The following is a 17,638-nucleotide window of genomic DNA, read 5'->3' as shown; positions in this document are numbered from 1 at the left end:
ATTAAAACTTTTAACCTCACATCTTTATTGCTTTTGTCGTCATAAATTGTCGTCTTACAATAATATACCTCTTCGATAATATTTCTAACTTTTTATTTTTTTTAGTAATTTGCAAGCATCGATTTATCATTTAACATTTTTGTTACATCAAGGGGACACATAATAAACGAACATTTATATTTATAACCGAGAATTACAGATTTGATAACAGACTGTTTATTAGATTTTTATCATACGCTACTTATTTTTTCATTAAGAAAAAAGATTGTAAGGTTATTTAGAGGAAAGCAGATTAAGGAAACTCGTTAATTGCGAATTACGTGTTGAACGATTCGATTTGGACGAGTCTGAGGATATCCAGGCGCGGATAGGCCCTCGATCCGTAGTTGGAATCTCGAAATAACAGTAAGAACGATGTAGGAACGTCGTAACATTGCGAACGGAGGGTATCCGAGGAAGCGGCTGAGATCGGGGCGGAGAGTCAAGAACTTTCGAGCAAGAAAACGTATAAAGAAGTTTCAAAGAGGAAAACTCGAAAGGATCGCATCGATGGTTCGCGGGACGTTCTAATAGAAGTAGGCGAAAACGCGCGCGCGAGAGAAACTCGGGCCAGAAATCGAGTAAAAAAGATCAACGGAGAAAAGTGAAACAGAAAAATAGCATGGACAAGCACCAATGATAGTCAGAGGGGCTCCGAAATGTCGATTCTACTAGAGAGATTCGATGATACATTGTGACGTTTGCAGTTTTTGTACTTACGTATCTTGGTGAATTTCTGTAGACGCCGTGCGATGCCAAAATATCGGATAATTAATTTCAGCGTGATTCAAGAATTATCGCAAAAAGATGTTACACGGAAAAAAAGGATTTATTTGCTACCCATAGCAAATCTATTCCTTAAAATGGGATAACTAACATTTTTTGCTGCGAGAGCTAATTAATTTAGCAATAGTAGCAAAACTTCTTGCTATTGCAGCAAAAAATGTTAGTTTGTCCCTATAGTAGCAAATCCTTTTTTTTCCGTGTACTAATACCAAAATTATAACATTCGTGCACTTTTGCATCGCATAGTAGTGAGTAACGCAGAGCTTGTATAGAACAAACTGAGATTCCAAAAATTGAGGAATCACGATAATCCTGTGAACGGTTTGCTTCACTTTCGTGTTTCATGCAATCGCTGTTGTTGTGGCAATAACCATTTGCGCGCGTAACACGTGAAGCTAACTTATCCGGCATTAAAACGGAGTTAATACGGACACTGCATATGACTGCCTCTTGAAGCAAACTCGCAACAATCGTTAGGAACAACAGGCTGAAGTATTTATAACGACCTCAGGATTTGCAGCGCCTGCAATGCTTTTCAAACAACTTGTGCTAAGCAACTCGACGTCAAATAACGGACTGCGAATCGATATGAAGAAACACGCTGCGCACGCTGGAAGAGTTGCGAAAGTACGACGAGTCATAACGTCGTTTGCATGCCAACTGAATCTCTTCTTTTATAACGCGCGTGATATTGAACTAGAGATGCTTTCGCCCATATAAAGAATATTTCATCAGAAACTTGTGCAGATTAGAGATTTAAATATTACGTGAAGCGTAAAATAAAATATTTCTTTCTGCTTGTAATAGTATTATTTAAGTAATTTTATAAAAGCGCGAAAGGTAAAATTATCCAGGACATTAAACGATATGAAATGCAGAAGTGGAAGACAAAGTAGCGTAAAGGCAAAAAAACGAGAGTTTTACACCGAACCGTCTTCACAAAGTCTCGATCTGTGCGTTGCAGGAGGAATTGCAGGATCTCAACTTTTACTTGAAACGAGCCAACGCAACTTTGAAGTTATGCAGTCGATTATGAAATTCTCGTGATGCATCTATTCGGGTATAACACTCGCGGAGAAACGTGTTTCCAACTTCTTCCACATTCCATGAAATTATTTAACCGAATCAAAGAATTTAACTTCTCGCCTTTCACAATATAAGGAAATAATTTGCATCATGCATAAATTGGAACGAAATTTATTAACAGTTAAGTCTTAACGCACGATCAAAAAAGAATATATGTCTCCTATAAATATTTATAGTTCTCTAACAATGTGGTTGTTCTTTTATCATGTTTGATATCTAGGTCCGAATGAAAGCTGAGCGGGGTCAGAGTTTAAAGCAAGCGAGCTTAAATATATAACTTACCTAACCTAACTAATATATAACTCCGGTCTAATTCAAATTCAATTTCTAACTTGGTTTAGAGCCAATATCCCGATGGACCCTGAGCATAAGGATCGATATCTCGCAAGATGATACATTTAATGTTTCTTTTTGTGGAAACAATATTCAATTATCGGAAAACTTTAAATATAATCTGTACAATAGGTTAAATTAATTATAATTGTGGTATAGATATAAATAAATATAATAATATCCGAAATTAGTGACGCATTATGGAGGATGCGATTACTCGAGATAATTCCGCGAAAAGCGGATTTTGTGAAGACATTGATGAGAAACCGTATACCGTCGTTTTACTTGGCGAATACCGGTATACCGGGGAGCTTCTGGCGAAGGAATACAACAGAGCAAACCGTCTTACATTCTTCTCGAGGCTTGTATATCGAGGGCAAACGCGCGGTCTCCGTTCGTTGGAGCGTATCCGTTGAAATTCCCCGATGTGCGCCTTCTCCCTTCCTACTACTAGAAAAACCGGACGCTTGTCGATTTATCGCCGACATATACCTCCCTAAACGAAGACGTTTGGGGAAACGTTCGCGGTTCGTTGCGTACAAAACATCCGAGCGATGAGCACACAATACAACGCGCGCAACAAGAAATCAATGCTCAAGTAGCGGCCGTACTTACGTATGTTATGATAACAAATTTACAAAATAACCAGAAATATGATCCAGGATATTTACGAACGATCGACTAATCCTCGAAAATTACGCAAGTTTGTCTTCGATGTTCCTATATACAAAAGATTAATTGATCTTTTTTTCATTTTTTCGATATTGGTTTGTTCAATTCTTAGCTATTTCATAATTTAAAATAGTAACAATTTGCGCGATTTGTAACCAAGCTTTTTTCTTTCTATATTAGGTTTTCTGTAATAATTTTCTGTAATAATTCTGTAATAGAATAAAAGCAGAATATTGTCAGCAATGCGTGATGGTGACAAATATATAGAGCAACCGTGTACTTATAAATATCGTAAAACAATCAATCAAATTCATCTGAAGCAAAGGCGAAGGGCGAAAAATTAAGTGTCTAACCGTGAGATCGATGCGTTACTCCCGACATTTATAAATAGTCTTAGGTACACAACGTTTATAGCGCCCTTAAAAGCTCTCGGAATACATCTATTGACTTGCCAAACGAAAGGACTTCTGGAGGATCCTTCATTCTGTTTATCCTGTTACGAGCATTTCGTGGAACAAACGTTAAAACACTCTCTCTTTCGTCAGTATATATTTTACAGTATATTTTACAGTATATATTTTTGTATTGTGAGATTACTGCACAAGTAAATAAATTAAATAAATTTCAAACAAATCTCTATCGTAGGAATTTTATTATTAATTTCACAGATGACGTATACGACAATATCTTATTAGTAAGCATAAATTTGTAAGTTAACGAAAAGCCGATCTATTTTCTGAAAGTTTCTTATATTTTCGAGATAGATTTACGTTGAATTTATTTTGTGTCGGCAAATCGCCACACATCGTAGACATTCTCAAAAGTGTTATTACGGGCGAGTTCCAGATGCTACCCCTCGCGGATCGATAAAGCAATACATGTCTAGTCGCTGCAACAATAGCGGACTTCTGCACGTCAGTTTAAGATTTAGACCCATACGCCCGGATAAACATCGCTATACACGTTCGACAGACGCCGGTGGTAAAAAAACGAAGGAGAGACCGGTAACGACTACATTTTCCCGTTCTATTTGTCGGCAAGGCGCGACACTGTCGATTCGGGAGTTTAGGGGATGCCGCTACGTTTCCTCCAAACATATTTTTCCTCGGGGAAAAGAACCATCGACATCCGGCTTTAATCGTTTGTAAGAAATGGAGATGCGCGCGAAGAACGAGGAAAAATGATTGAAACAAGGAAGTCCGTAATATCTAGAGTGTTGTTGGGTGGCTCTCAAGGAGATCGGGAGCTCGAATAGGGAGACAACATACTCGAAATATTATTTTATTTTCCAGAAAAATGTCAGCCAGCCTGAGATATTCTATTTACAAGAAATTATAAATTGAATTTTATATCTACAATAAATTTTGATGTTATATTTCGTAGTATTCCATAAAATATCGCGTTTAAATCGGTTGTGAGATAAAGATTTCAATTATTAATACACCATTAGCAGTTCGGTGCTATTTTTCCAGCGAATAAAATGCGATCCATCAGAGGATTAACCTAGCTGTCCAACCGGGAGAGGAATCTCAGGAACGGGGAAAAAAAAGAAGAAAGCGACTGAAACAGTACTGTAAATCTATGTCAGCCACTGGGAAGGAAACGCGAAGCACGACAAGATTGCACGTTAAAACAATACAAATTATCATGCACTTCTGCTGGCTGCATAAATCCAGAAGACCTCCGGCGGTTTTAAAAGGGATGCATCACTTGCAGGAACTGCGCGGCGACGCGACGGTGGCGAAGGAGCATCACACGTGAAAAACACATCGCGACGCATATTTCTAAATAGAATCAGACTGATTTCAGGTGCGAGACGACGAAGCTCTCGCGGGTATTAAGGCCGCTTTCCCGTAGCGAGTTTACTCGTGTTGTTGCAGCCGTATATATCTGCAGCCGCTTTTCCAGGTGGATTACCAAAGTCTTATGCTCTTATCTCGACGAACGCGGGAGCGCAGGAGACGCGAAAGAGATTTTCACGCTGATCGAAAGTACAAGCGACTTCCATCCGGAGTCGCCCTCGTTACTTCTCCGTTCCGAGAATGCCAGCTCGCGCAAGATGGCTAGCCAATAGTCACGGGAGTCTGGAGATAGATAAGTAGCAGTGGACGAAGCGGGAGAGAGGGTGGGGACGGACGAGGGCGAGTCCAGCTCGAAATTTAACGGTTGCGAGCGACAGTTATCTGGCGAGGCAGCTCGAGTTCGGATTTTCTACGAATACTTTGGAGATATTCTACTTTCTTTGGCGCAGCTCGTTGATAGAACAAAAGTTAGGAGATTAATGAGAAGCTCTGACTCCGAAACAAGACGTTTCGTAAGAAAATTTACGGATGGATACGGACGTAGCTCCGATGCGTCTATATTTCGTCTTATCCGTTGAATGTGTTTTCGATCAATAGTATTCAATATACTGAAAAGTATATTAAAATATATTGTTGATATCTGTTTATTCGGCACAACAACTAAATTAAACCAATGATATATACCTACATATAATTAAAATTATTATTAATTCACGCACTCGGATGACGTTGCTTTATGTTATTCAAAAATCTTCGAAGGCAATATCCTTTCTTCATACATGTATGTATATCGTGTATACAATATATATGAGTAATAGAAATAAAATTCAAGCAATAACATTATTAAAAAATTAAGAAAATTTAAGGAACATTAATTCGGTTTTAACATGAATTTTTTTTATTAAGCGGTCTGATAGATCATGGCATACTTTCTTTGTAAACTTTTTGAATTTTTGCAATATCTTCAAAATTGAAGAAATTATAGTACACGAAAGTGTGCTGTGACGTCATACTTTATATAAGAAATGACGTCATACCTTTTGAAGTTGCCGTCATCAAAGAAACTTTAGCAAGCTATAACTTTCTCAAATTTAGTTTTTTTTTTTTTAATTCAAAAAGTACTAAAAATCGGCTTAGATTCTCTACATTAATTATGGATACCGCTTAATAAAAAAAAAAAAATGTTAAAACCGAATTGACCGATGTGTATATTTTTTCTATAAATATGCATTGAGCGAAATATATACGCGAATTCAGAAGGAGCTCAGCCGTGGGATTAATCTGCAGCGTTGATTCAAAACGACAATATCATCAGGTTGCGCGGTATCAAAGTTTGTGCCCGTGCGAAGTTGAACACCGACGTGCGCGGTTGGATTCTGAATCGTGGCGCTGTATCTACGGGCCATTCTGAAGGCGTATTTAGGAGATAAAACAAGCCAATTTCGGGGTAATGATACGGAAGACCATGGTCGTTGGATAATTTGTATTGTTCTTCGGGACAGCTCGTTTATTATAGACGACTACAGCGGACGTTGCACTTGCTTTTACGTAGCTGCGATCCTAGCGTAAACACTGTGGTACAGCGTACGTCGGAAATTTTATGGCAGCGTGCTCGTCTACTGCGGCACAATTGCGTTCTTTCACAATCTAATAATAATTGGAAAAAAAATGAAAAAAAACCATACATCTCCACTTTCTTTATTAGATTAATAAATTTTGATATATGGCAGCAATTGATAAAATAGATGTATCGCTCATGGAAAGTTTATTTCTTTGCTTAGCTTTAAATCTCAGTTCATACAATACAAAATCTATGTTACAAGTTAATGCTTTTTGACAGAAAATAATACCTATATAATATATCAAGAAAGAATCACTGAAGAAATTTTCGAAGTTTTTAAAACATTAAAAAGATATTACAATTATTTCTATTTCTAAATTACACACTAAGATAAATAACCTTTTTTGAAAAAAATTCTTTTAAAATTCTTTTTCTTGAGAGTTTTTCACTAAAGAACTTATAATAATTTGTATGATATTTATACGGAAAGAACATTTTTGCTCAAGTATCTAAAAATTTAGTTAGATACAGATCTTAAAATAATTTTCTTAGATCATCAAAATAATTATGTAGAACGATCAAGCTGGTTGCTAGAATGTCAAAACTTGTTGCAGCATTATCATCATGTATACTTGAGCGTTTTACATAATTATGTTGATGGCCTAATAAAATTATTTTAATACCTGTATCTAGCTAAATTTTTAGATATTTCAGGAAAACTGTTCTTTCCGTGTGTATAAGTATGGAACAAATATATGTGAATCAAGGACAGCAAAAGAGTGCTTAATGATAATATATATTCTAACTGTTTCAAGTATCTGTAATGATCGCATGCTTTCACGTCGCATCTTTTATATTAAAAATGGGCAAGATTTTTTGCTCGTTTACCATCGGATATTCTAAAAAAAATTCTTGCGCTGAACTCTCTTTCTATAGAAATATAATGCCACAGGCCAAGCTGCGAGTTGCATCGTCGACTTTATTCCGACCGTCGACGTTCAAAGAAAGCCTCGAAGAAGAATTTCCGTATACATGGATGTGTTTTGCTTTTTTCATCCGATGCGCATTTTTATATCTCTATCCTTTGCATGCGGGACTCTGTATCTTCTGAAGAAAATGGTACAGCACAAGCTCTCTCTCTTTCTCACTCATGAAATATTTTCTTAACCCTCCATTGCCCTCGTTCATTAAACGAACGTCCCTCGTGTTTGCGTGTTTGTCACTGTCACTGTATTATAGTGTGATATTGCCACATAATTTTCTAATTATTTCTAACATCTGTTAAACTCTAACCGACCATTAACTTTTCAGAATAGTCAATAGAAGTTGGCAAGAGAGGTTAACAGACATTGGAAATAGTAGCCCCCAAACACAGTCTTGTAAGAACAAGAGGATAAAACATCGATCGGTATACATCAATCTAAAACGGTAAAACTTTCATTTGGCAACAGCACGAGTCGCGTCGATTCTAAGTATTTACTCTTGACATAAGCGTTGCGCATTGATATATCACACGTTAGCACTTTCAAAGTCTAATCTATTGTAAAATTGTATTAGCAAAATTTTGGAAAATAATCATATACAATTATAATCTAAAAGGTTGTAAATAAAAAGTCAAAAAGTTTCAGAGTCAACTTTTACGCCATCATCTATGCAATTAAAGAAATAAGATGTGAAGTTAGCGCTCGCCTAACACGAGGACAATGAAGGGTTAAGGGGATCCTAGTGGCAGTAATTACCGACATTTAGTTAAAACATAACCACTTTTAATTGGCTTTACGGAATTGCACAAATTTGGTCTAGAAAATTAAAATACGCACAAAAATGTAGAGGGCTAGATCGGTTTTAACTTCCAAAACGAAAAAACAATTAGAAATTTGGGCACATAGAGCTGTCACTATAACGACAATATTTGGTTATACAAAAATACTGCAGTTTATATATACAAAATGAGAATCTAGCCCTCTAGGGAAAACATTGAAGAACAATATCGTGCAATTACAACTACGATAGATGCCTAGAAAAAAAGTGTTAACGTTTTAACTTTTATACATGCAAATATATATGCGGAATGACAAGAAGAGCAGTATGGCGTCTAGCGAGAGATGCCGCAGCAATCAAAAAAGGACAGATGCCTCTCGTTAGGCAAGGGCAGATATAGACCGGTAATATAGAAAATTATAGAAAACGAATTAGAACGGAATTAAAAATGTTCGACATTATCGACATCGAGGAAGTTCGGCCTTCACTATAGAATCTCCTAAATTCATTTTGGTATTGCACATGCATTTTAAGATTTTTGTCACAGTTGCAACCATACATATTGCTCCGTATTGTATTAAGGCATATTGTGTATATAAACTCTATCGCTTTCGGAACGCGTGGGGTTGATATTTTTCAGTATAAAATAAAAAAAAGGTCCGTTTGTGGGTGTGATGTGTGTGGGTGTGGGTGAAATCACAGGACATGTAGTTCAACAGAAAAAAAAACAAGTTGCTCGCAATAGTCGAAAAGTTTTTTGACACATTCATCAATATCGCGAAACAATGACCATCATCTAGAAATAATTTGGTAACAATACCGTGAAATTAAACAAAACTGGAGATGTACTACAACATGTTACGGTGTCCACGTCAAATTACATTGGTTCTCTTCGATCCTTACACCCTTTGTTTCGTCCCCTGACACGATGACGTCTGAACAAAAACACACATTTAACGAAAAGTTCCTCTCCCTTTCCGTTCTTTCATCCCGGCACCGAGCCATGCGCTGAAAATTCCCCCCAAAACGAGAACGGACGAACGTTACGTTCAACGATCATTGTAATGGAAGAATTAGAGTGTCGACTCTTCGTTATTCCGAAACTTTTTATCCGACCGGCCGAAATACGTTCGATTTAAATTTTTTTTCTCCTTCCCCCCCTTTCCCCCGTCGTATTGTCGCCGTTGGGGAGACGAGCTGCCGAGGAAACGGGGGACTTGTTGTGCGGCGCAGGGACACGTAGGGGATGCGGACGAGAGAGAGCGAGAGAATATTTCGATACCAGCCCGACCGTAAAAATAGAAATAAAACCGAGAGAAATTGCGTGCGCGCGTGTCCGTGAGTAGAGGCAGGTGGTATTGGCCGAAATTCGACAATACGCGAAGCAGGCTCCGGTGATCATGCAGTTGGTAATTAAATCAAACGTACAATGCGCCGTATGTTCGAGCTATAATCCATTACAATACGCGGGATCGATTTATTGGTCGTCATGCCGCATATTACAGATTCGTCGATCGATCGAGAGTGTCGTTAAAAAAATATCGAGACGAGAACCACGACCTCAACCGACGCGACGGTGACGTCGCACTTGTTGGTTAGCAATCAACACTCTTCCTTCCATTTTTATTATGGAAGCGTTCCTTCCATAATAAATGAGATTTATAATCACGTTTTAACAACAATATATATAGGAACTATAGTTGAGTTTAAAAATATACAGTGGGTGTAAAAGTATGTACACTATATAGGAGTTTTTACAGAAAATAGTTTATTTCTATGTAATAACAAACAATAAAAAAGTAACTATTTTTTCAAATTATAAAGTCTCTTTTAAAGAAAGAAATAATTTTTTTAAAGTCTCTCTTAAAGAAAAATGGACTTTATAATATTATTTCTTTTTTTAAGAGAGACTTTTGTACAGAAATAATATAGAGAAATAATATATGAGAAAATTATTATTTTTGTTTATTGTTTATTATTACACAGAAATAAACATATATTTTCTGTGAAAATTCCTAGTGTACGAATACTTTTGCACCCACTGTATGTAAAAATATACGCTTGCTTTTATCTCATTTATATCTGTGTTTTTTAAACTTGAGTTGACAATGTACATAGAAATCATTTGAAGTATGTGTAATATTGTCGACTCTTTCTACTATAGTTGTTAGCAAATTATGCGATTGCCAATACTTCCTGAATTTGGAAAATAATCATGAGAGAGACAAATTTCATCTGTCATATACGTTTTGCATTTAATTGAGAGACAAAGTTCAATAGACTTACAGATAATAGGCAAATTTCGATGCATACGTTACCCAGCAGCTGCTACATCGTGATCCTAAAGCAATTAGTTCAATAACATGGTACACCATGACTATCCTCGCCACTGGCAAATCGAATTTCTCGACAAGCTAACGCTGTCGATAACGTTATATTGTATCGCGTGTATTCTAACTGTATAAAGTAACAAAGATAGTCGCAGTTTAGATCGAAATAACCTATATAATTAACCTATGTAATTTCCGCTTATTATCTCAATTATGCTATATATACCGATCTAATTAAATTAAGCGTCTTTATTGCTTATTATTTTAAGTAGTATTTCTAAAAACATCTTTTTGTTGAATAATGTGTTCAAATTACTTTTATTTTCTCCTTCCATTTTAAAGTAATAAAGATAGTCGCGGTTTAGATCGAAATAAACCTATGTAATTTCCGCTTATTGCTATATATACCGATCTAATTAAATTAACCGTGTTTATTGCATATTATTTTAAGTAGGAAATTTCTAAAAACATCTTTTTGTTGAATAATGTGTTCAAATTACTTTTATTTTCTCCTTCCATTTTGAGGGATAACACGAGGCGTTGTAACAAATGATTCTGATCCTTTGGCTACATATACTGGATATTGGCTTTCTACGTTACGCGGATCATACGTGACGGATCCACGATTACGGTATCTCTCTTTTCAACCTACTTTTCAACCATACCGTAGAAAATTTGCCCACCCAACAGCGAATCCGTGCACGCTTCATCGCGCACTTGGCAACACCCGTATTTTATTTTCTCTCGCCCTTGTGCTCCTTGTTTCGTGGCCAGTATCATGTGATATTGACCTCTTTCAGACACGGTATTGTCGGTATTATTTAAGTTTTACACCTAGCATCTCCGAGGCAAGCGGGTCGAAAGTGACGCGGCAATTTGTTTTCCCTATTATTTATAGATGTACGCCTCTGCACGGGGCTTGTGCCCGAGGATCAGAAGTATTAATCACGTAGAAAAGAAACACACAATTCGGGATGAGAAATGCTTTCTTCGATTTTTCCTTCTTTATCAACTCCTAGTTACGTGAAATGGAGAATTCCAACAGCATTAATACCTCTTGTAATGTTTTAAGATATTACTTGCACGCTTTATAATTGATTCGACAGTTCGTAATGAAATTATGGTCAGGAAAATAAAAGATTCCGGCAATTACTATTCCCTTCGCGACGCTACGTGCCAGCGCGTAACGTACGGGCATTTCCTTTGCATTTACGATATATTTTCCCAGCGACTTCGGAGGTTTCGATTTTCTACTCCCGCAGTAGTATACATGTTAGAAAGTTTTATCGCCTTTCAATACACGTAGCCTCTCATCGACATACTCAAAGGAAGTGATTTTAGACTTGTCCCTTTCCCGATACTATCTTACAAGTTCTCTTTCCGAACGTATTTCTTCTGGCAATAAGTTCACGATCATGCGATAGTGGAAATTGATTGTCTGATTGTTTTTCGCGAAATCTATTTGCCTTACGAAACTGTTCGCTTATCATATTTGTGATATGTATGTTATATTGTATCGGATTAAAATAATTATGATCACAATGCAATTAATACGCACCTCCAAATTCCAAATATATGCAACTCTAGAAAAATAATATTCTATCGTTAAAACCGCAATGTTAAATATTATTATGAACATTATTATGAAATAAATGAGACAAACAAACAAAAATTTAACAAAAAACTTGCCAAAATTATTTCTAAATTATTTTTATCTTAGCAATTAATTTTAACGAGCGGTTCTAAGCTTGTGAATTATCAGAATATATTAATACATATCATGTTTTTGGCACATACGATGTCATGTGTATGGAGAAGAAGCAGGGGAGGAAGGATAAAAGTTAAGCTCTCATACATAAATTCAATGATAGAGAGTCTCGGGGATGAAATTCTTTGTGTCAAAGGCGGCTTCCAAGTTCGCTGTTTGTTTGTTAGCCGTGAAAGCTCCCTTTCTCTTTCCCTCTTTTTTCCGCTGACCGTTCTGGTGAAAGAAAACATGAAGTACGATGCTCTTATATATCGGGAGATCGACCTAACCCTATCTTGTAATGTCAATATCAATTTACCGTGGATCCGTGAGCTTCCATAGTATGGATCGATCCCCCCGGCGTTTATATCGATTCTTGTAAAATAAGTCGAAGTTGAACGACAGTGCGCGCGCGAGCTCGCGCGAGAATCCAACGTTAGCCGTCTATCCGGGCAAACATTATTACGTTTCCGCGCAGAAATCCGACCATCGCGCGGCGGTTTATCGTCTCGTTATTACTAGATACGTTCCAACCCCTTCATCCACGGCGATCCACGACTTAAAGCCAATATCGAGTTATTAGGTATTCACGTGGCACATATGGAATATGGCCACATGGAATATCGAGAGCCCTCACAGGAGCTTCAGGGTTATGGGGTATCAATTACGGTGTTCATGAGTTTTATGAGTGAGGATTTAACCGTAACAGACCAAGTACCCGATATTGATCGAAAGTGATACGAAGATAATGGCCGATAAGAAAGATCACCACTTTCAACAGACTTGAGGGGGATTAATGAGAAATCGATGGCGATTGTCTAGTGCTATCTTCTCAAATAAACCGAGTGCGTTCAAATATCGTTTGTCTTTGATTTCATCATATGTAACAATTTAATTGCACGTGCGAGCTAAATATATTTTTCTTATTAGCATTGCCCTTTAGCTTTATTTAAACTAAAAAAGTTAAAAGATTTAAAAGAGATTTTATATGGAACAAGTATACGGCGCGTTTTTCAAGAAAATCGCACGTAATATAAGATAAATAAAATATTTAATGAAAAAGAAAATTACCTTTAATTTGAAGAGCGTATATTTCACCTAGTATTTGTTTCATAAATCTGAAAGTTAGAAATAATTTATCGCGCGCCGTATCTGTTTCATACATTGTATAACATCGGAATCTGTAAACAGATATCTGTAATATTCATGAGCATCGTGAATGTGTGGCGAGTTTCATATGTGAAGCCGCAATTACGTTTAGAATTTAATGGATTTTCCCATAACGTATATTCGCCTACAAAGGTTCATAGCCGGGGCGTGCAGTTAGTGGTATAAGTGACGCATCGTTTCTCCCAGTCTTTGCCGGAACAATGGAGCGTGTATACCTAAATCTAAGAACCGAGAGAACAAAGGGACACTTATGGCGTCAAGCTCTCGTGCGAAAGACAGTCGAGTAGCTTTGATAATAATGAGACATTAGCGGTTATAGGTATCTAAGTTCTTTTTTATGTTTCGGTAGGCGACATATTTTAATTTCACCTACGAAAAGTTTATTCGTTCTTTTATTTTTATCGTGAGCTTGATTATAAGCTTGATCTCGCAAAGAATGTGATTTCAATGAACAAGTCATGTAAAAAAAACGAGTAAGAAAGAAATAGTATATTGTACAACTAGTGGGAAAAGTGGTCGATTCTGAATGAGTGTGAAGTTGGGCACTCATTTGGGCTCGACCACTCTTCCCACGAGTTGTTCATAGTTATTTGTGTAACAAGTGAGGTAAGATGAAAATTAAGGCGAGTGCGGTAACCGCACCCGGGAATTTTCATCTTTACACACGGCTTACACTCCCTATTTTATGTTGCAAGTGCCTGGAAAGTGGTCTATCACACACGCGTAGCGTGCGTAATGGGGCACTTTCCATGCACGTGCTGCATAATACTATTTTTCCTAACAAGAGCGTGAAACAGGCCGCTTTTCGCGCTTGTTTTACAATTTCATTTCTCCACTAGTTGAGAAATGGCTCCATTTTTCAACTAGTGGAGAAATGGATCGTTTTGCTCACTTCAAACAAGTGCGAAAAGCGGCCTATTTCACGCTCGCGTTAGGAAAAAATTATTCTTTGATTCAAATAAAAGAACATTTCTTATAATCAACCGTTACATCTTAACGTATTCTGACATATATTGCATATAGCGTATATTCTAAATTTTATAGTCGAAAATACGATAATGCTGATGTCGGAATAATTATCGATCAGAGTTGGCCAACAGTATCGTATAAAGTTCGTGCGTTTAGACCCGTAATTGCGCCTATAAATTGCACTTAAAAGTTCAGTTGTCACTCATTGATCCGACGTGCAACAGCAGAATTACAAACTACATTGATCTATAAACTATGAATATATTCAAATTATGGTTTAATTACAACGCGCGCGGTAGGTACGACACTCCCGAAGTTAATTGCGCACGATACGTACTTCATTACATCGCGGCATCGATAAAAGAATTAAAAAATGCAAAAAAATTGTGCGATTGTGCGCAGTTATTATTCGTGATATCTCGCAAATTAGCACAACTGCGCGCGTACTAATTAACGCGCCGGAATATCAAATTAAGGATCAATTCTCGTCTCACGCTTGTAACGATTGAAAAATTAAACAACTGAAAAATTCAAAAGTGGCGTTTATTTTCTGAAACCGTGTTACATAATGCGAATAAACTCGAGAGCCGATAGTTAATTAAAACACCCCGAGAATACATAACCGCAAATTTAGTACTGTTTAAACGCAATGCATTTTGGATGCAAATCCCGTAAAATACATGCATTATTAATAAACGGTCAATATATCACGGTCAATATTCTCGTTACTTGAATCATTTGAACAGACAGTCCGCTCGCGTATTACTCCGCGCGTTTTTTTTCCGAAAATAATACGTACAAATTGGATTTAAATCGGCGAAAAATTTGCAGAACGACGCAAGTATTGAATTCCGGAGATTAAAGAAATTATCACCGTAAATACTGCTGTAAAACAGTAATTTATAATATCCCATTTGTTTCGATTTCTACTTCGAGTGAGCAAATCGCGCGATGTACCTGAGACAAATAATCATCTCCAGGTCCAATGAGCTGTTTATCGTGAGCGTTAATACGTAGGGAACGATCGCATTCGACGTCTCCGTAGCACTTGCCTCGATCGACGGTGTTTCGAAGAACAATAACACAAGGAGGGGTTCGCACTGCTGCCTGCCGACTCGAGTCCCGTGGCATAAACAACCCGCATAAACACAGCGGTATCTTGTAGTATGTCGCATCACATACGTATACTACGAGATAAATTTATGACAAATACACATGTACGAATATTTTATTTTTTGTTTATTTCCTCCGGGTTTTACATTAATTATTAATAAACGGTCGATAGCTTTCTGTTATCTTATGAATATTGTATCTGATGATTCATACGGTCCACTTGCTTTCTTAATCTACGGAAACATGTGAATAGAACACCTGTTCGAGTCGCGTGAAAAATTTATAAAAGCGCGACATGGAGATACACTCCAAACGTCGCAATGTATACTGCGATAAAATAATAATCTAGAATTTTTATTCGCTTCGATACTTGTTGAATAAATCGCGTGAGACACAATAAGTCTGAATATACATTAATTTTCGAGAAATAACCGTCGCTTCGATATACGTTTACGAGTCGTTGGCTACGCGAGTTAATGAATCGCGCGGGCTAATATAGGTAACTGTAACTGACCCCTCGTTAAACTGTATTTGTTTATAACTTTATTATTAAAGCAAACAAAAAATCGAATTGTATGTAAATGTGCAAACGATAATTTATCGATTAAGATTATTTCGATCCAATTTTCTTTTTCTCGTAGTTTAGGACTAATGTGAAATTGTCCCCCCGCCTCCCAAATTATTTTGTTAATATTGTTTGAAGTAAAAGTGTGCAAACAGAAATTCAAAATGTGCATACATGTGTGCAATCGATGTGTGTAAACGATGAGCAATCGAATAAACTATAAAAAATTATTTTTTTTATGTTGGGGTTATATAACTTCACACGGATGCGAATGATAACACGTTGGTTTTGGGCACGCAGCAACGTATAAACAACGACATCAAGAACGCCCAGCGCCGAATACCAGCTTCCGCAAAAAATGTAACGCAACTGTAGAACAAGCATTCCGATGCATTTCATACTGATTTTATACGAATATACATATGTTGTATGCCTCATTAGTTCGAGAGCTCGTAAGCTCTCTGAGATAACAATTAATTCTGTTTGATTCAAAATTCAGAGAGAATTTAAAAAAGGATTAAATAATTCGCACGTAGTTGTTAAAATTACGCTATAATTAATTTGTTAAAATTAGTTTATCGTTATAATATACATTGTATTTTGTGTATGAAAAATTAATTGAGAAGTAAAAATCAATATTGTCTAAATTGTCAATTAAAAATTAGTAACAGATATAAATCATTTTATACGACACCAAGTAAGAATTCGTAAAGATAAGGATCGAGATCACAATTGTAAATCAAAAAGTGGATTTTTTTTCCTTCCCTTTGAATTTAACGCGAACGCAATTCATATAATTCAAACGGTTGCCAGATATATTCAGTTCGTATTGAATTGATTTCAGCGCCGTACCGTCTACTTTCCCATGTACTTTACAGGCGATTAACTCGGTTAATTACAGGTAATTATCCCTTAAAATCGTACCTCCGTCGCTCGCATAAATTTCTCCTTTAATCCAGCGTGGATTATAATGACTTGGTCTATCGTCGTCGGACCAGTCTCTCAAAAATTTTACCCGCTTAAACGTCCTGTCGACGGTTCGTGTAACCCGAATAAGATTTTTTCTTCGATTTAGCATACCTGCCGCGTATCAAATTGACTCAACGCTGCAACTAATTTTCTCCGTACTGCAGTGAAGTCCCTCTCAAAGCATTACACGTACGTTAAATAAAGCACAACGAATGTCACTATCTCTTCGAAAAATATTTTCCGTTACTTATTTATAATAGATGAATATGTTACGCGCTTTACAGCTAACGGCTTACAAGTTCAATTTAATTTATTAATCGCGACATGACCAAGCTTGAAATTAACGCTGTTTTTAGACGAAAAAACATTTTTAAAAAACTAAGCGCAAAATGGTGAGTAATCCGCTTTTTTTTGCAATAGTTTTATCGTAGTGGGATTAATTGTATCTGGGTGGATTGCGAACATGTTAAATATTGTTTAATCGACTATAATGTACAATAAAATATTAATTTTAATGTTTTAATAGGATTAATCATGAATATTAATTGTATTACTATTCATTATATACAGGTTTGCCATTATATACAGGATATGCCTTGTGCATTTTAAATGCCCCAGCCAAATATCTCGAAAAATATGGAAAAACATTTCGGACAACTCAAGGTAAAGTCATCGAAAAGTGAATACTTTACGAGATATTTCGTATTTTATATTAAAAATATTATGACAAAATTT

At 36.6% G+C, this 17,638-nt stretch overlaps 1 protein-coding gene across 1 annotated transcript in view; it reads left to right on the top strand.

The window, feature by feature from the left end:
- Nucleotides 1-17,638, top strand: part of LOC112453146 (neurotrimin-like) — a 148,901-nt gene that overhangs the window by 15,522 nt on the left and 115,741 nt on the right. The gene's annotated exons all lie outside the window — the stretch shown is intronic.

The sequence above is a fragment of the Temnothorax curvispinosus genome, unplaced genomic scaffold (genome assembly GCF_003070985.1).
Source record: "Temnothorax curvispinosus isolate PA1 unplaced genomic scaffold, ASM307098v1 QBEX01004092.1, whole genome shotgun sequence".
NCBI lineage: Eukaryota > Metazoa > Arthropoda > Insecta > Hymenoptera > Formicidae > Temnothorax > Temnothorax curvispinosus.
Note: the sequence above shows the minus strand (reverse complement) of the source record. Positions and strands in the feature narration are given on the sequence as shown.